The 20,673-nt window shown below is 37.5% G+C and overlaps 1 protein-coding gene across 1 annotated transcript in view; it reads left to right on the forward strand.

Moving 5' to 3' along the window:
- LOC131680735 (netrin receptor unc-5-like) overlaps window positions 1-20,673 on the forward strand; it is a 1,096,742-nt gene that overhangs the window by 502,886 nt on the left and 573,183 nt on the right. Inside the window, exon 2 of the mRNA XM_058961442.1 lies at window positions 12,376-12,433. The gene's annotated coding sequence lies outside the window, so the exon portion shown is untranslated. The remainder of the gene's footprint in view (window positions 1-12,375; window positions 12,434-20,673) is intronic.

The raw sequence follows: 20,673 nt of genomic DNA on the forward strand, positions 1-20,673 counted from the left end.
TGTTATTTTTCTACTACATTACGCCCAGTTAAAAAAGTGTTAGGTCTTTATTAAGGTCAACGTTTCTAATATCCCAAAAAAATCAAAAAAGCTCTTGTGAAAGTGTAATTGAAAGTCGACCCTACCTTTACTCTAAATTTGATTATAGGAGTCAAGGCAAAAGATATTTGAGGAACCTCGGACATTTGGTGATCTACATGGTGTGTAAAATTTTTTAAAAATATTTTTTTGAACATTGAACAGTACACTCAGGTTTTTTTTTACGCGGGGGATACGAGCCGCGTAAATGAAAACCGCGTAAATTTCAAAATCCGCGTAAATGAAAACCGCGTAAATTTCAAAATCCGCGTAAATGAAAACCGCGTAAATTTCAAAATCCGCGTAAATGAAAACCGCGTAAATTTCAAAAACCGCGTAAAAAAAAACCGCGTAAAAAATACCGCGTAAAAAAAAACTTGAGTGTATTGTGGGGTGTGTCCATTCAAAGTATGGTTAACAGAAGCAGAACATTCTTGTGCTTCCGAAATTAAATAATTTTAATTTTAAAACTCGGCTTTTGCTTGACTAAATCTCAGTTTACGGACAAATAATGAACACAAAGGCATATTATGCGTCACGGTTACGTGTACTCGATGGGTTTTCTGTTCCGATAGTTTAACATGACAGGTACCGCTCATATTTATAAGTTCGGGTAATAGTAGTTTCGAGTTGTGAAAATGCTAACTATTGTTCCAATTAAAATTTATTGTCCGTCGGTGTCTTTCCGCACTTAATGCTTATCACCGATACCAGGAAGGCGATTCCAGCATATGAAGCCCAGATTGACCACTTAAATAACGGGGCCTAGTTCGAAATACCAATTTGTTGAATAGAATTGTTACTACTTAAGGGGGACGTCTAGTGTAAAGTGCTCAAACCGAAAGTAATTTTGTTTAACGATTATGAAGGCAAGGCAACAATGGATCTTTTGTATAATATAAAGATCTATTTATACAGTCACGCAGAGCCGCACATACGAGCGTTGCAAGAGTCCAACCAGTTCCACGTCGATGAGCGCCGCGGTGAACGCAATAACTCTTGATAAAATTGTCTGGCATAGGAAATTCAATAAGAATTGTAAAACTTAGACTTGTAGTTATTCGATGAACCAAAAAATAGAAAAAGTTCGAGTTTCGGAAAATCGTTTCATGGAAGCCGAAAATCCTCAGATTTTTTAGTAAAATTGGCTCACTTTTCTTCGAAATAGAGAGAAAAAAATTATTCAGTTTTCTGTGGTTCATCGACAGGCTACACATATTGTGAATTCTCATAAAAAATCAAGTAAATTCGTTGATTAGTTTTTGAGTTATCGCGTTCGCGAATTTGAAAAACGAGAAAAACGCTGTTAAAGGGTGTCCCACATCAAATTGCATCACGAAAAAATCCTGTAGAAAATGACTCATTGGGAATTCTGTTTTGAACATTTGTGTAGAAGTAGTTCAGAGTGTGTTGTTTATACTGTATTTTTACCGCTGTCAGTTTTATGAAAATTGATGCCGATAGATTGAAATCTGTGTGTGGTATAGTAAATAAGCGCGAGGAATGCATGGTTGTTTAAAACAAAAGAAGTTCCGCGTGGCCACTGGGATAGCGAGAGACTATTTAAGAGGTGCAATACTAACAATTAAACGGATAAAAAGAAGTAGATATTTTTACGCACTACACCAGACGCCTCCCTTAACATGTGTTGGCTATCTACGCCTCCCCAAATCGCTCACGATGGATGAATGATGGATAACAAATATCTACCTCACCAACAATACGTGTAAAATAGACAATATTTCAAAGAATCGTGAATTTTATTTCTGTAGAAAGGAATGTGAACATCGAACATAAAATAATCTCAAAGTATCAAAATATCGTTAGATTTCAAAGGCTGCAATATTCGGCCATCTATAAACGCCGCCATACTCCACCATTTCTTCCCACCACTCTACCATTCCTCCTTCTTAACGGAGGCACTCTTCATCCTCAAACAACACCTTCTAACTATAATAATCATAATTATACGCAGCTCACCTCAGTTCGGTCTTCCATGTATTATGTCAGATCGTCCAGAAATAGTAATAACTTTTTAGGATTTAGTCATATGACGCAAGTTGATTTGCATTTTTCGTCGGTACTTAGACATTTACGACACCTAGTCAAGAAAATTTGAAATCGCGTTCTTTCTCCATATATTTTCAGTACCATACGATTTTTTGTCATGATTAATGACTTATCTTTCAATATAGGGGTCTGTTTTCAAAATTTCGGAAGAAACGTTTCGGAACGTCTATATTTTTTTGTTGCATTTAATGAAACAAATCAATTTCTTAGCCATTTTGTCTCGAAAATATGTTTAGCAATCTTGTATTTAATTTTGAAGTATGTATGACATTCTTTAATGACGAAAAAGCTGTGTTCTGAAAAGACTCGAAAGTCGAAAAAACAGCTCGGGAACAGTGAAAATTTCCAGATCATCTCGCTCAGAGTCGTCAATATGGTGCCTCAACCGAATATTTAAAAAATTTAAATGTGGGTCTGCTACATATTTGTTTCTATTATCATGCCTATTGAGCTCCAAATTGCGAAGGGAGCATCTCCTCAAAGCGCTCTACAATAGCGAGATGAAAATATTTCTGAGCTTAGCACGGTTAGTAGATTATGATTCAATTAGTTTGTGTCAGCCCGTGCTCCTAGTAGAGGTATTTTTAATTCTAAAGTTTGGAAAGCAACAATACACAACGAAAAAACAGCTTTTAAAATATCTAATCGAAGCTCATTCGTGATTGGTTCCCGTTAATTTCATGCATCGAGCCGCAAATCTTGAACAGAATGAATTGTGATTGCAGTCGAAGCTGCTATTCAAATCTATCGGGTTGATTCTTTTTTGGGAGACTGTATATCAACACCGAGAGAGAATATAATTAATGCGAAGCGGCAGTTTCGGTGGACAATCATCTTTAGTTTGTCTAGTTTCGTGCTAGTAGCAAAAGCCAATTGGATAAAATCAGGCATATCAGTACCGGGTGATAAGATGACTAGTAGGATGATCAATCAAATATCATTAGATTTGAATCATCAGCCCGAAGTGTAGTCCCGACACTCCGGTTACGTCACAGACATTACCCACTCATCTTTTTTAATAATTTCGACATGGGCTTGGCTCAAATTTGTAAAAAATCAGGGTAGCCTTTCATCATCTAACTAAACACCAGTTTAAAGCTGTTCAATTATAGGGGCCCCTTAGATTAGTAGTGCCCAGGGCTCCCGAGTTGTCTTAAGACGGCCCTGCGTGACGTTAGAAACGCGAATGAAATTTTGACGAAAGCTAACGCGCCGGTTCGTTGACAGATTATCGAGATAAACAGCGATGAACACACTTTGGGACACGGCCCGACGTATGCAAAACCAAAGCAGCACTAACGAGAGGGTGGAAACCGTTGGATATTCATTTTAGGCAAGAAGGTTTGTTCGTATTCTGCCCGGCGCCGATGACCTGCCGCGCCACTTACTCACGATAGTGCGAAAGAAACAACTTTTTCAAAGGTGGAGTTCGCACAATAAAACCACAGGGCCAGACAAAATTAAGTTAAACTTGTTAAATCATCCGCTAAAAGATGTTTGTAGAATTTATTTGATAAGTTTCTTGAGGGTAACATTATCCCACACGATTGGAGAACAAAATGAGTGTCATCTCCATACAAAAGCCAAGAAAACCAGCCTCCGATCACAACTCGCATCGGTCTGGGGCACAATTGGCTTCCGCAAAGGCCTTGAAATGTTTTCAACGGAAATTCAAATGACCTATGTCAGTATAGAGCAGATGGCATCAGTTTTCTCGGATATTAAAGGGGCCTTTGATTTAATATATATCAACATTCTGTCTCAGAAGCTGATCTAGCTAGGCATTTTACTAACTTTCCACAACTTTTTGCTGAATTTATTGTCGGAAGAGCAAATATACTTATCACTTGGCGATTAGTCAATGTTGAGATTTAGCTCCATGAGTCTTCCTGAGGCTTTTGTCCAAAGCCCCTTTTAAACTATTTTTGTGTCAACGAAATAGGTAGAGTAGAATGGGATCAAATAGGTACAGGGGTACAATAGATGTAGGGCATTGTCTTTGCTATGTAATTCAGAGGTCGCTCATCTTGTGTGAATTAGATACACGGTAGAGAACATTGTTGACTACTCAGTCTTTCTTCTGACCTCGCACAAAGCAGAAGCAAAAAATCGCTACGTTAAAGCAGACTTATAGGCACCACTGAATCAAGCCAGCTTTTGTTCTATACAAGTGCACAAACGAATTGTATCGTTGCCAAAAACAGAGAAAAAACAGTGCCCGTGCTACAGGATAACACGATTTCAATCAACTTTGATAAAACTCGTGTTAGACCCACAGTTCAGGAAGTGGAACAGTTAGTTAAGGTTAAAATGTTGCTTAATCTCGCTGAAGTTACGTACATTCAGTTGCACCACGTTAAAACTGTGTTTTGATCTCGTTTAGAAGTTTAGCACAGGCAGAGAACTTCATTGCAAAGAACAACATGCAACACGAGGTCGAATTTAATAACACAAGTATCAAGATCGCCATACATATGGAAAACGACATGGTGGACGTGCGTATCCATGATTTAGCCACGCGCACGAAGGAAGATTACATCAAACGAATCATGTCGCAATACGGAGAAGTAGAATCTATTACGAATGACATGGAGAAATTTTTTCACCGGCATTCCCAATGACCCAATGACCCCCAAGCGGCTTCACCGCCAAGGAAAAGGATCTCAACACGCAGCAGCAAACTGCGTCAACAAGATCTGGCAGACCGACATTCTTAGATTTTTTTTTATTTTTACTTATTGTAAAAAAAAATTTAAGGACCCACGGCTCAGTTATGCTAATACATTGAGCCGTTTCAAATAAAACTTTAGATTTAAAAAAACACGTTTCATAGTGACATGATCGGGAACTCCAATGATTTGGAATAACTTCTCTTCTAGCATCTGAACCGTACACCTAAAATAAAGTGTCAGATTCACGGTCTGCACGCGATCATTCAAGAACACACGCGAATATGCGAATTTACACACGGCTATGAAATCGAATTTGTACACGTGAAGTTACATAAACGCTAGCACACGCGACATACACGTACACACCTAAAAAAATCGTGTAAATTCACGTGATCGAACACGTTCCCGATCAGAATGAAATAACAAGATTATAACAGAACACAATTTTTGTAACATATTGTGTTATAAATTAGTTAAAATAACAGAAATTTATAACAAGTAACAATGCGAGATATAGTTTTGAAATATTTATGTTATGTGTTTCTGATCGAGGTTAACGTACAAACGCTCGATGATACATGCGATCGTGAAATCCCTACACCTGCATATATCTGAACCGTACTCTGAATGGTTCATTCAGAATCACGGCCCGCTGCAACTGCAGTACTGTAACAACATTCTACATAAGTTGATTGATTTTTGTGAAGATCTAACACATGGTGTGGAAAAAACTGTTTTTTTTTCGTTTTCGATTTTTGTCCCTACTCTGTTCAACCTTAAACAGTTTTCTAGTGGTTGACATTTCCAGTCTCGTCTGCAATTGTAGTGTGTGATTCTGACTGGGAGCCCATTCGAGATCCTAGCTCTACAACTCCAGTAAGACAACTCTCGAAAACTAAATTGATCAAAGAAACATCATCCGGTTATTTTCGTTTTTCGAAAATGCAGTTGTTTTATGACATACATTATTATTCAGAAAACTAATGCTCTGGAAATCTCGCGCACCTACGGTTGCTCGTTCAATGGGCCATTTGCGCGACTTCCGGAGAGTTAAAAGCATCTTTGCGCGTGATGCTTAACCCTCTGGAAGTCGCGCATATGGCCCACTGAATGAGCAGCCGCAGGTGCCCAAAGACGATTCGCTAGCTTTTCAGAGCAGCGTACACTCAGTGCACCAGCGCGACTGCCGGAAGGTTAAGTGAACAGTTTTGCTTCAAACACATGTCAAGTTTGTTAGATGTATTTCCAATACAACTGTGTTCACATACTGAAAAATTACAGTAAAATAAAGAAGAAACATTAGGTTTTGGATCTATGAAAATTTGCAGTATGAGGGATAGTATCCGCTAGGCTATGGGTGTTCTGTTCGTGACGACACCTTTTTTGTTTCGGTAACTTATCACGTATCAGACGGCTTCCGTAGTTCTATCTTTGATGGTCTCAATCAATAATCATTGAACTGAATAATATGAGATACAATCAATGTAGAAGAAGCAATATTCGTATATTCTTTGAATTAATAATAAAATACATAATTCTTTCCTTCATGAGCTGTTCTTCAAGGCATTTTTTTTTGAATTTGAGAACCAATCTACGTTAACGGTCGTTTGGAGCTCGTTTCGCATCGGTAAAATCTTAAAGAGATAGTACGTATAGATTATTTAAAGAAACAAAAACCTCCGCAACCACTATGTGCGTGAACTTCGTTTAGCAAAAAATAAATGAATGCGTTGGCGACTCCAAAAGGCTATGGAAATTCAAAAGCTCTTATCAAATTTGGAGTTGGGAAAAATCAAAGGTTATTTTTTATGGTTCGAACGAAGTGTATTCTGACGGAAAAATTTAATTTTTTTTATCAAAAGCTTCGAAGAGATTCACGAAGCCATTTCTCCACCTACAGGGCGACTAGTGGAGGAAAGCGAGGTAACCGAAAATCAGTTTTGTGTTTTCAAGCCAATCAATATGCTTAAACTTAAGGAAATTGTCTCGGACCTTAAAAACTGTTCGGGTTCGGTTTGACATAATTGCTGATAAACTGTTAATAGTGTCAATGAGTCGCTCCGTCAAGGTGTTTTTCCGGAAGCGTGGAAGAAGACGGTCGTAATTCCTGTTCCAAAAATTCCGAATGCGAGCAGATGATCACAGGCCTGAGTCTTTTCGCAGTTACTTAGAAAAACGTACGCAAGCTTCAAGGTACAACCACACTACATCATCGGAAGCCGACATTAACCTCGGTGTACCACAGGGTAGTGTACTAGGATCACTTTTGTTTATCCTATACATTAACGACATGAGAAACATTTTGGAAAATGCGGAAATAAACATGTTTGGCAGACACAGTTTTGTTTGTCATCGGTAATAGTTTCGATGAGTGCATCAGGCTAATGAACCTTGAAGTTTGATTGAAGTGGAAAAAACTCAAATTGAACATATCCAATGCCAAATATATGATTTTAACTATGCGATGGATGAAAGTACTACAACAGTTGAAATAGATGGGGAGATAGTTGCAGGAGTTGCAATTATCAAATATGTTGGGGTCATAAGTTTTAATGAGCACATGAACAATACAATCCGGAAAGCTACCAGAAAGCTTGGCGTTCTTTGTAGGATTAATAGGTTTTTCACATTTGACTCAAAGATAACTGTTTACAAGACCATAATAGCTCACCATTTTGATTACTTTGCTTCTATTCTGTTCCTAGCATCCAAGAAACAGCGTAAGCGAATGCAGATCTTACAAAACAAAGTAATGCGACTGTTACTACGATGTGACAGACTAACTCCGCGACATTTGATGCTCAACTGTTTACAATGTATGTCAGTGCAGCAACGTATTGAATATAACACACTTATTTTCATCTTCAGAGTAATAAATGGAATGAAGCCGCAGTACCTGTCTAGCACTGTTGTGTACGGAAGAGATGTGCACCGGTATGAAACCAGACAAGCTGGCAATCTGAAATTGTTGACCGCTAAAAAATCTTTCATCTTCAGCTCATATTTTGCATATGATTTATGTATCCAGTAACCTTTTGAATTAGCAGTACTCCAAAAAAAAGTTGAAATTGTTGCCGGTCTAGTATGCATCCTTCAACAATGCTGTTCGGAAAAAAAAACAGGTCACGCGGCCCTAAGTTTGGCCTCTTTGGCATTTTTTATTTATTTTAACTGTTATGTGCCCAACAAAAAACACCTTTTTAACGGGCCAACGTGGGTACCCAGGTACCCACAATTTGAAATTCTCATAACTATGGCTTCCTTTAACCGATTTGGACACTTTTAGATGTTTTGGATTTAGGAACTCGTCCTCTTTTTGATTCTGTAAAGTTGAACCGGATGAATGAATCTGGTTCTTGGTAATCCGGAATTTCCGGAGTAATGTTCCACACACCTAGAAAAAATAATGTAAATTTACGTCTCCTGACCATGACATATACGAGCATCAAAAATGACTTAGTTTTACGTTTGATTTTAATTTTACATGACGTTTAATTTCGTAAATCATGTAAAATTACTCCACATACAGCGTTTGTTCTGAATGGTAGGAAGTGTAATTTTATGTCATTGCGCATGTAAAGTATATGTAGCATGTAAAATTAAACGGAACAAGGTAATGTTTCGTCATTTCGTAAATTACTAGTTGTTGAATTGTGTCATGTTTGCAATTACGTCAACGATAAAATTCAGATTTTTTTGGTGTGCAGTACTAGGGTATGATTTGTAAATTTTAATAAACTTCCTAGCAATATGAGTATCAAAATTCTTCAAATTGTCTCGGAAGTCTGTTATTACGGGACCCTATGACAGTTTAAAAAATGGAATTGGAATGGAATGGCCATTCACGTCCCCAAGGGAACCTGCTCCAGAATGTCAGTTCCGGAGTCAAACTACCAAATGGTTTAAAAACCACGAGATATAGCCTACTGATGCTATTCCGAGAATTTTGATACCCATATTGCTAGTATTCCATTGAAATTCACAAATAGTACCCCAACACTGGAACATGTTTCCGGAAATCCGGATTTTTGGGAACCGAAGGAAGTGACCCGATTCATTTTTACCAACTCTAAAAGTGGAAAGGTTCTCGAATCCAAAACACCAAAAAGTATCAAAATCGGTTAGAAATTACCGTAGTTATTGATATTTCACTTTTGTTGGTACCCGGGTACCCACGTCGGCCTGTTACGTACAGGTATACCTCGATATTACGTACATTTTGCCTCGATAGTACGCACACCTACCAAAAAATTGTTTTCGTTTGATTTTATAAACTTCAACAAAATGAGACACATTTTATAGAAGTTTTACGGGTTTCATGTTACTGCTGCATGCTTTAGAAAGGTTATGTGAACAGTTCTGTGCTACTCAGAGTAGTTCTGCAAACTCCAACAAAATATCCAAAGTTTAATTAAACCACAAATGTATCATGAAAATGTATGAAGTTTGAAAAGAATCCTACAAGCTTTAAGGACGTCTTACAAGTATCTTAAAAGTCTTATACGCTTCGGGAGCTTGCTAACTTAAAAGGAGATCTGTAGAACGTTAGACAATTTGTACGAAATTCTGAGCATTCATAGTTTATTTGTCAAACTTCAGAGAATCTCAATTATCTTTAAGGTTGACGCTTCGAAGGTTGCATAAAATTTAGGAAATTACTTCAAACTTCAGAGAATTTCTATGCGCTCAAACAATTTCTATAAACAACAGAGTGTTCACGATGTTCACGCATATTTTACCAAACTCGAGGTAATTCTGCAAACTCTGCGAACAAAAAATCCTTCAACCTTGAATGAAATATTTAGAATCTCTGAAAAGTTCACGAAGCTTCAAGAATATTTAAAAGAATTTTGGAAGATCTTTCAAACATCAAGGAGTGTCTGCAAGTTTTACAAACTCACAGTTAACTTCAATGAATTTAAACTAACAAAACTAGGAAAGTCTAACCGAAAGCTTTTGCATGCGTTTATGCACGGTATGTTTCTAAAATATCAGAGAAGTATTACTAACTTCAAGATAACCTGTAAAATTTAGAGAATTTTTCCTAACATCAATCATGGTTTTAGGAACTTTGAAGGTAATAAAAATGATAAAAAGTTTTTTACTAGTAGATTTTCAAATATTATGTACATAAAATGTATGGCTTCATTATATTCTAAGAGTCACAATGTTTTGAATGAAATGGATGAGATTCGGATCAAGCACGCCTAGCGGCTTCGATGGAGGCTCGTATGACTTACAGATATAGACAAACGCAGCGTTTTTTCTCCATACCTCTTGTGCTAGTGATTAAAAAATTATTCAACATATTGGCGTGGTTCAAGGATTAAGGTGTGACACGAAACAATGGTTTATATAAGCTCATATGTTGTCATAATTTATTTGATATCAAATAGTCTTTGTAAATATAATTAATTATATGTTTTTCAACCAAAAATATAATGAATAGAAAACAATACGTAATCCTGTTCTGAGAGGAATTGTTAATGACATCGTCCGCAAGGAAGTACTACCAAATCCAAAGAATTTATCAGAAAATCTCAGAGATCCTGCAATATTCAGAGGCATCTTATTGCCTTCGATTTTTATTACAAATTCGGAATATTTTATACGAACTTCAGAAAAATCTTACATTTACATGCCATTTTCACAATTCTGGTTGTAGGAAACCATTTTTAAATCAAATACCCAGTCATAGAACGGTTTATCACTAATATGAGGATTTATTTAGTAATAAATATTATTTTTGTAAGATTTTATGCAATTTTAAACATAAAAAGTAATATTTTGAAATATATTTTTGTGATTCGATAGTACGTACACTAAACGAAGCGAAGGTGTACGTACTTTCGAGGTATACCTGTAGTAAAAAAATTCAGGAGCCCCTCCTTATTCCCCCTTACTATATCAACAATAATATTAACCCAAAAGCTTGACTTAGTAAAGTTCTAAGATGTCACAAAGTTTCGATTTCCAGCTATGGATAAAACATGAGAATTTCATTAATTGAAACCTAAAAAGGTACCCGGGTACCGCGTCGGATACATAACGGTTAAGAACTCGCAAGTTCGCGCATTTGAATTTTTCTTGTAGTAGACTTCTTTGAAGTATTCTCTACCGCCATTATCCATGCGCAATAAGAAAGTTATAAATTTTATCGTTGTTTTTGTTATGAAAACATACACAAAAATTTTATCTCAGTTTGAAAGTTCATTCAACACTAACAATGAATGCTTCTTTTTCACCGCTTCAAGTTCGTTTTCATCCCAACGCAATCTCGGCAGAAGTCAATACACCCATCAAGCAACGGGAACTCCACCAACATCAACCGTCAAGGAAAAAAAATCATCTGTTCTTGCCTGATAAAAACACCGACCTTCGACCAAACTCCCAACATGTGCTTCGTTGAGTTTGACCGTCTGTATAAAGACTCAATGATCTTCCATCACCGTGGTTCAGTCCCACAACCGCACCGCCCCTTCCAACATCACGGCTCGGCCAGCCCGCAAAAGTACAAACACAAACAGCAAACCACCATCGCATAATTTCTTCCCAGCGCCACTGAACCGTGCAGCGACGTGAAAGTGTAAACACACGTACGTACACAAACACACACACACACAGCCACACAGCAGGTGAACCAAGGTCCGGAACGAACAGTCAGGCCACCGGCCAACAGCAGGAGGGCACCGGCTCATTCACAATGAGTGTCATTCTCTGTCGTTCTGAAATCGCATAACCCACAAAAAAAATAAAAGTACCGACCAGAAGTCTCAAAGGACCTGAACGACCCGTCGGTTGAGCGGGTGCGGAGCGCGGACCGACGACCGTTCAATACCGAACCTTGTATGTATCACGGTGGGACGGGGAAAGGTAGCCCATAAAGTTCGGTTCGTTGGATTTATAAACAATAGAAAATTAAAATTTTCCACCAGTTTTCCTCCCGGGGCTTTGCGAGATGTGCACGTAGGTATGAAAAAATATACGGGAAGGGATCATCGGGATCACACGTCGTATTTTTTATGGGCCCATGCACACTGCTCCGAGGTGAGGGAGAAATGCATAACGCTTGATTGATTTCGTCGACGAGTCGCGATGAGGCAAATGTGGCTTTGAAAACCCCACTCGAAAAAAGACCGCATGGCTTCGGTAGGGAAGCGGTATTAATTTTTGTTTCAGCTGCTGTGACCTTTTGGCTGGCTCTGGTCCTGGTGACATGTGTTTGATGTGACGTTTTTGAGTGTTGGAGAGATGCCATTTTGTGCCTAATAGGTTTGGTTTGATCGTGTTTTCACGAGCTACTTATTTTATTCTCGGGCATATTTCCAACTGTCATTCTTTGTAGACTTGTAAGTTGTTATTAAACTAGGGCCACGTTTCGATAGTTTATTTGGATCCATGGATGGTGTTTCTGGCGCTTCGCTATAAACTTTCCATTTGTTATAACTTTCATTATTTCAATCGTCGTTGAAAAATACAATTCCGATGAACCCTTTTCCAGCTGTATCCACCATTTATGCTTCGATCTAAATCAATTTTGTTTTTCCTTTTTCAGGTGAATGTACTACAATTCTACGTCGTCAAAACAGATTTCAACAAACAACAGGCAACAGGTAATGACAGGAAAATCGCCCTACTTCAGCAAAATCGCGAAAACGGAAAAGCAACAAAAAAAAATATGTTCGTGCTCCAAAGACACTCTTTATCGACCTGATTCTAGGTCAAAAAACTATGTTTAAGCCTTCAGAGAAACCAACCCAAATAGCCACAGTATTTTTTTTGTTCCCACCAGACGACGACAACGCCGCCGCCAAGATACGTGAGCCCCGAAAATTGGGTAAACATCAGGCGAAGAGTATGCAAAATAGATTCCCAGAACCGGCACTTTTCCCCGTCGTTAGCCGTCCCTTATCCGATTAGCGTCTCCTTGGCAGTCGTTTGCGGCGCTCCTTCCCGGTAGGAGCTCAAATCGGCACCAAGCAATGGCACGCCGTGACTGTCAAACTTGCTGTGTGGCCGGGTATAGTCCCCGATTTGAACAAGCGTCGGAGTCGGATGATGGCTGTTTGCCGAATCCATGACGGGTGTATGTAAACCAGGAGAACAGGGCAAACAAATATAGATTCTCGTTTCTATCGTCGTCGTTGTCGTACTTCGTTTTCTCTTCACCTTGTGCGACGACTTGACAACGCTTCGACACTGCCAAGGCGACACAGGATGTTGGTGTATGTTGCCATGTGCGAGGCCATATGCTTCCAACGAATCTTTTCTTATTTTTATCAAATTTCCTCCCAGAAATTTGCGTTTTCGCCTTCCTCGTCAGCCGGTCTGGCACAGCAGTAAACAAAGTCAGTGAAAAAACATGACAATTTGAAGGCTCACTGCCGCCTGCCTGCCTTGGGCGCTCGTTGAAGCCTTAGGACGGTTTGTGCTTCTCAACTCCCCCAAAAAAATTGACGGTACTGCTTCGATAGCAGCAACACATTTCGACAGTTTCTGTTTATTCTCGCAAAGCAGTGCAATTTCCTTTCCCCCACGAATACCCACAACGAACCGGAATCGGGGCTGGGCGGGGATATTGGCAAGCAAACAGCATCTGACAGTTGACATTTAGCAAACACCCGCCACCGCACCACTGCTGCCCCGTGCAATTGTTAGTCGATCGCGATCGTCGATGGGTCCAAGGGCGAAGAGAAAAAAAACTTGCACCAGCATGTGCTGGCTCAGAAGAAAGTAGTGGAGCTTCTCGATACCGGTGTAGCAGACGGGAAACTCACAAGACGTTTCGGAGTGAAATATTCGATGCGAACAAATAAACACCGTGACGCGACTCGACTCGACTCGGTTCGAGTGAGTGAGAGAATGGGAATGCAATTTTCGGGAAGGTCGTACGCGCTCAGATTAACAAATCAATTGAAGTATCGAAAGTAGGAAAATAAAGAAGGCAACAGGGAACAGCATTCTTAGGATGTCGATGCAGCGAAGGAATTTGGCACATTCTTTACTAATGGATTTGGTTTTTCTGTAGGAAAGAGGTAGTCTGACTGAAATGCTCTCTTAAAGAGGTAAACATGATAGTAAAGAAAATTGCAAAATAATTTGATGAATCAACCTACAGGAACCGACAAAAACAAGACTTCATTAATGAAAATATCTAAAATATAGAATTCAATATCAACAACCAAGAATTTCTATTTCAGAAATCAAGAATCGTTCAAGATTTGTGGATCAACCACAAAAAATTATGAATACGGATACAACAATCAAGAATCAAGAATCAAGAATCAAGATTCACGAATCAAGAATCAAGAATCAAGAATCAAGAATCAAGAATCAAGAATCAAGAATCAAGAATCAAGAATCAAGAATCAAGAATCAAGAATCAAGAATCAAGAATCAAGAATCAAGAATCAAGAATCAAGAATCAAGAATCAAGAATCAAGAATCAAGAATCAAGAATCAAGAATCAAGAATCAAGAATCAAGAATCAAGAATCAAGAATCAAGAATCAAGAATCAAGAATCAAGAATCAAGAATCAAGAATCAAGAATCAAGAATCAAGAATCAAGAATCAAGAATCAAGAATCAAGAATCAAGAATCAAGAATCAAGAATCAAGAATCAAGAATCAAGAATCAAGAATCAAGAATCAAGAATCAAGAATCAAGAATCAAGAATCAAGAATCAAGAATCAAGAATCAAGAATCAAGAATCAAGAATCAAGAATCAAGAATCAAGAATCAAGAATCAAGAATCAAGAATCAAGAATCAAGAATCAAGAATCAAGAATCAAGAATCAAGAATCAAGAATCAAGAATCAAGAATCAAGAATCTAGAATCAAGAATCAAGAATCAAGAATCAAGAATCAAGAATCAAGAATCAAGAATCAAGAATCAAGAATCAAAAATCAAGAATCAAGAATCAAGAATCAAGAATCAAGAATCAAGAATCAAGAATCAAGAATCAAGAATCAAGAATCAAGAATCAAGAATCAAGAATCAAGAATCAAGAATCAAGAATCAAGAATCAAGAATCAAGAATCAAGAATCAAGAATCAAGAATCAAGAATCAAGAATCAAGAATCAAGAATCAAGAATCAAGAATCAAGAATCAAGAATCAAGAATCAAGAATCAAGAATCAAGAATCAAGAATCAAGAATCAAGAATCAAGAATCAAGAATCAAGAATCAAGAATCAAGAATCAAGAATCAAGAATCAAGAATCAAGAATCAAGAATCAAGAATCAAGAATCAAGAATCAAGAATCATGAATCAAGAATCATGAATCATGAATCATGAATCAAGAATCAAGAATCAAGAATCAAGAATCAAGAATCAAAAATCAAGAATCAAGAATCAAGAATCAAGAATCAAGAATCAAGAATCAAGAATCAAGAATCAAGAATCAAGAATCAAGAATAAAGAATCAAGAATCAAGAATCAAGAATCAAGAATCAAGAATCAAGAATCAAGAATCAAGAATCAAGAATCAAGAATCAAGAATCAAGAATCAAGAATCAAGAATCAAGAATCAAGAATCAAGAATCAAGAATCGAGAATCGAGAATCGAGAATAGAGAATAGAGAATAGAGAATCGAGAATCGAGAATCGAGAATCGAGAATCGAGAATCGAGAATCGAGAATCGTGAATCGTGAATCGAGAATCGAGAATCGAGAATCGAGAATCGAGAATCGAGAATCGAGAATCGAGAATCGAGAATCGAGAATCGAGAATCGAGAATCGAGAATCGAGAATCGAGAATCGAGAATCGAGAATCGAGAATCGAGAATCGAGAATCGAGAATCGAGAATCGAGAATCGAGAATCGAGAATCGAGAATCGAGAATCGAGAATCGAGAATCGAGAATCGAGAATCGAGAATCGAGAATCGAGAATCGAGAATCGAGAATCGAGAATCGAGAATCGAGAATCGAGAATCGAGAATCGAGAATCGAGAATCGAGAATCGAGAATCGAGAATCGAGAATCGAGAATCGAGAATCGAGAATCGAGTATCGAGAATCGAGAATCGAGAATCGAGAATCGAGAATCGAGAATCGAGAATCGAGAATCGAGAATCGAGAATCGAGAATCGAGAATCGAGAATCGAGAATCGAGAATCGAGAATCGAGAATCGAGAATCGAGAATCGAGAATCGAGAATCGAGAATCGAGAATCGAGAATCGAGAATCGAGAATCGAGAATCGAGAATCGAGAATCGAGAATCGAGAATCGAGAATCGAGAATCGAGAATCGAGAATCGAGAATCGAGAATCGAGAATCGAGAATCGAGAATCGAGAATCGAGAATCGAGAATCGAGAATCGAGAATCGAGAATCGAGAATCGAGAATCGAGAATCGAGAATCGAGAATCGAGAATCGAGAATCGAGAATCGAGAATCGAGAATCGAGAATCGAGAATCGAGAATCGAGAATCGAGAATCGAGAATCGAGAATCGAGAATCGAGAATCGAGAATCGAGAATCGAGAATCGAGAATCGAGAATCGAGAATCGAGAATCGAGAATCGAGAATCGAGAATCGAGAATCGAGAATCGAGAATCGAGAATCGAGAATCGAGAATCGAGAATCGAGAATCGAGAATCGAGAATCGAGAATCGAGAATCGAGAATCGAGAATCGAGAATCGAGAATCGAGAATCGAGAATCGAGAATCGAGAATCGAGAATCGAGAATCGAGAATCGAGAATCGAGAATCGAGAATCGAGAATCGAGAATCGAGAATCGAGAATCGAGAATCGAGAATCGAGAATCGAGAATCGAGAATCGAGAATCGAGAATCGAGAATCGAGAATCGAGAATCGAGAATCGAGAATCGAGAATCGAGAATCGAGAATCGAGAATCGAGAATCGAGAATCGAGAATCGAGAATCGAGAATCGAGAATCGAGAATCGAGAATCGAGAATCGAGAATCGAGAATCGAGAATCGAGAATCGAGAATCGAGAATCGAGAATCGAGAATCGAGAATCGAGAATCGAGAATCGAGAATCGAGAATCGAGAATCGAGAATCGAGAATCGAGAATCGAGAATCGAGAATCGAGAATCGAGAATCGAGAATCGAGAATCGAGAATCGAGAATCGAGAATCGAGAATCGAGAATCGAGAATCGAGAATCGAGAATCGAGAATCGAGAATCGAGAATCGAGAATCGAGAATCGAGAATCGAGAATCGAGAATCGAGAATCGAGAATCGAGAATCGAGAATCGAGAATCGAGAATCGAGAATCGAGAATCGAGAATCGAGAATCGAGAATCGAGAATCGAGAATCGAGAATCGAGAATCGAGAATCGAGAATCGAGAATCGAGAATCGAGAATCGAGAATCGAGAATCGAGAATCGAGAATCGAGAATCGAGAATCGAGAATCGAGAATCGAGAATCGAGAATCGAGAATCGAGAATCGAGAATCGAGAATCGAGAATCGAGAATCGAGAATCGAGAATCGAGAATCGAGAATCGAGAATCGAGAATCGAGAGTCGAGAATCGAGAATCGAGAATCGAGAATCGAGAATCGTGAATCGAAAATCGAGAATCGTGAATCGCGAATCGAGAATCGAGAATTGAGAATCGAGAATCGAGAATCGAGAATCGAGAATCAAGAGTCAAGAATCGAGAATCCCCAAGTAGCACGCTTTGTTACTGTATAGTATTTGTAACTCTCTTGGTAACAACTACGTTATAGAAAAAGCGCACTTTATTTGTATGTTGTGCAACATGTTCCTAATTGCAGCAAAATAAAGAAAACAATAGCTGTGCTATTTGTCGAGCACTGGGTAGTTGGACAGTTCTGTTTTAGGGTGGAATGGCAAACAAAGAGGCATTTGCAACTTGTTAGACTGTTTGTGCAAGTTAGCAAAGTTTCTGATTAGTTTCACAACTGTTATTGATGTTTGCATATTTAACACTATTGGCCAGCTCTATAGTTACGTAGTTGCACAATCAGTTTAAAAATCCGTGGAAATTATTTTCAAATATATCCAACAATAAAAAATATTGTGTAGCAGTTGTGCAACATTTAAAACTTTCAACAAGTTGCAATTGCTACTTGGGTCGAGAATCGAAAATCGAAAATCGAGAATCGAAAATCAAAAATCAAGATTCTCATTACTCATTACTCATTGCTCATTACTCATTACTCATTACTCATTACTCATTACTCATTACTCATTACTCATTACTCATTACTCATTACTCATTACTCATTACTCATTACTCATTACTCATTACTCATTACTCATTACTCATTACTCATTACTCATTACTCATTACTCATTACTCATTACTCATTACTCATTACTCATTACTCATTACTCATTACTCATTACTCATTACTCATTACTCATTACTCATTACTCATTACTCATTACTCATTACTCATTACTCATTACTCATTACTCATTACTCATTACTCATTACTCATTACTCATTACTCATTACTCATTACTCATTACTCATTACTCATTGCTCATTACTCATTACTCATTACTCATTACTCATTACTCATTACTCATTACTCATTACTCATTACTCATTACTCATTACTCATTACTCATTACTCATTACTCATTACTCATTACTCATTACTCATTACTCATTACTCATTACTCATTACTCATTACTCATTACTCATTACTCATTACTCATTACTCATTACTCATTACTCATTACTCATTACTCATTACTCATTACTCATTACTCATTACTCATTACTCATTACTCATTACTCATTACTCATTACTCATTACTCATTACTCATTACTCATTACTCATTACTCATTACTCATTACTCATTACTCATTACTCATTACTCATTACTCATTACTCATTACTCATTACTCATTACTCATTACTCATTACTCATTACTCATTACTCATTACTCATTACTCATTACTCATTACTCATTACTCATTACTCATTACTCATTACTCATTACTCATTACTCATTACTCATTACTCATTACTCATTACTCATTACTCATTACTCATTACTCATTACTCATTACTCATTACTCATTACTCATTACTCATTACTCATTACTCATTACTCATTACTCATTACTCATTACTCATTACTCATTACTCATTACTCATTACTCATTACTCATTACTCATTACTCATTACTCATTACTCATTACTCATTACTCATTACTCATTACTCATTACTCATTACTCATTACTCATTACTCATTACTCATTACTCATTACTCATTACTCATTACTCATTACTCATTACTCATTACTCATTACTCATTACTCATTACTCATTACTCATTACTCATTACTCATTACTCATTACTCATTACTCATTACTCATTACTCATTACTCATTACTCATTACTCATTACTCATTACTCATTACTCATTACTCATTACTCATTACTCATTACTCATTGCTCATTACTCCTTACTAGTTACTCGTTGCTCATTACTCGTCACTTATCACTCATTGTTCCTTACTAGTTACTCGTTGCTCATTGCTCGTCACTCATCACTCATTGCTCATTACTCATTAATCGTCAATTTAAATTTTATATCACTATTTCAAGATTCAAATACCCGTGCATATTTTAAAATCATGATTTTTGAATCTGGAATCGGAAATCGGGAATATGAAATCTAGAATCTGGAATATGGAATCGGGAGATGAGAATCAGAAATCATGAACCGAAAATTGAGGATCTTGAACCAAGGAATCAATTGTGAATCATGAATTAGAAACGGGCTCGCAGAGGGTAATCATTGTGCTCGTGGAGAGGGTGTTGTTTGGTCCTGCACTGAATATCGTGAAGCCAGATTACAATTAGTAGATTCTTTACAAATCCGAGGAAGACCAATCCATGTTCCTGTTAGAGACATCCTGGCTTACCGCGATCCTCGATAAATGGAATTTATTTATCATTTTCTAAAAACAGTGTATGTCAAAATTTAATTAAATTCATCTCCTCATACTCTCATCCATAGCTAATCATTCACCAATTAAAGTGTCCCAGAATATTCAATTTTGTTTTAAGTTCAGACAATAGCAGAAAAAAGTAAATAAATGCACTCAGAACTCACTCTAGTGCACAAATGCACTTGAATCTCAGAAAAAGCAAACATTAAAGTGATTACAGTATTAGTTTTAGACAAATTATTAGTATAAAAAAATTAATTAGAAACCAAATCAAGAATCGATAATCTAAAATCGAGAATCGAGAATATTGAGTCCAGAAGCGGGCAGCGAGAAGAGAGTATCGAACAACGAGGATGAATCGTGAGCTATCAAGAATTAGGAATCATTTTACGAAAATTGAGATATTTTGATCAGGAATCAACAATCCGAAATCATTAAACGAGAAATAAAAAATACAGATTTCCAAAGAATATGAAAACATACACAAATCGGTCATTCGTATAGCTAGGATGCATAATATGCAAGCATCAATAAATCCGGTTATTCAAGAATTCTTTGCATCACGAGCCCCAAAGACCTCAGATCGATGAATACAGAACTTTAGAAGCCCTGAAACCAAGAAATCCAGAAAATCGGGAAGGCAGGAAACCACGATCTTCGCTCGCAATAAATAGTTGCGTCCACAGGATCCATCTATCGCTATGAGTAGTGTCAAATAAACGAACTAAAAATACACACCGGAAATCCCAGAGATTGCGAATCCAGGACTCAATTTTTCATCAATCTAATAATTTGAAGGTCCGTGAAACAAGCAATCTGAATGTTCATGCATCTAGTCTAGAAGAATTGCAGACATTTCGGGAACCCAGAATCAAGGAATCTTGGAATTCAAGCATCCAGAGCTCAAGGTTTCCTCGAATCCAAATCTTCAGGAATC

This window comes from Topomyia yanbarensis, chromosome 2, assembly GCF_030247195.1.
Source record: "Topomyia yanbarensis strain Yona2022 chromosome 2, ASM3024719v1, whole genome shotgun sequence".
In the NCBI taxonomy this organism is placed as follows: Eukaryota; Metazoa; Arthropoda; class Insecta; order Diptera; family Culicidae; genus Topomyia; species Topomyia yanbarensis.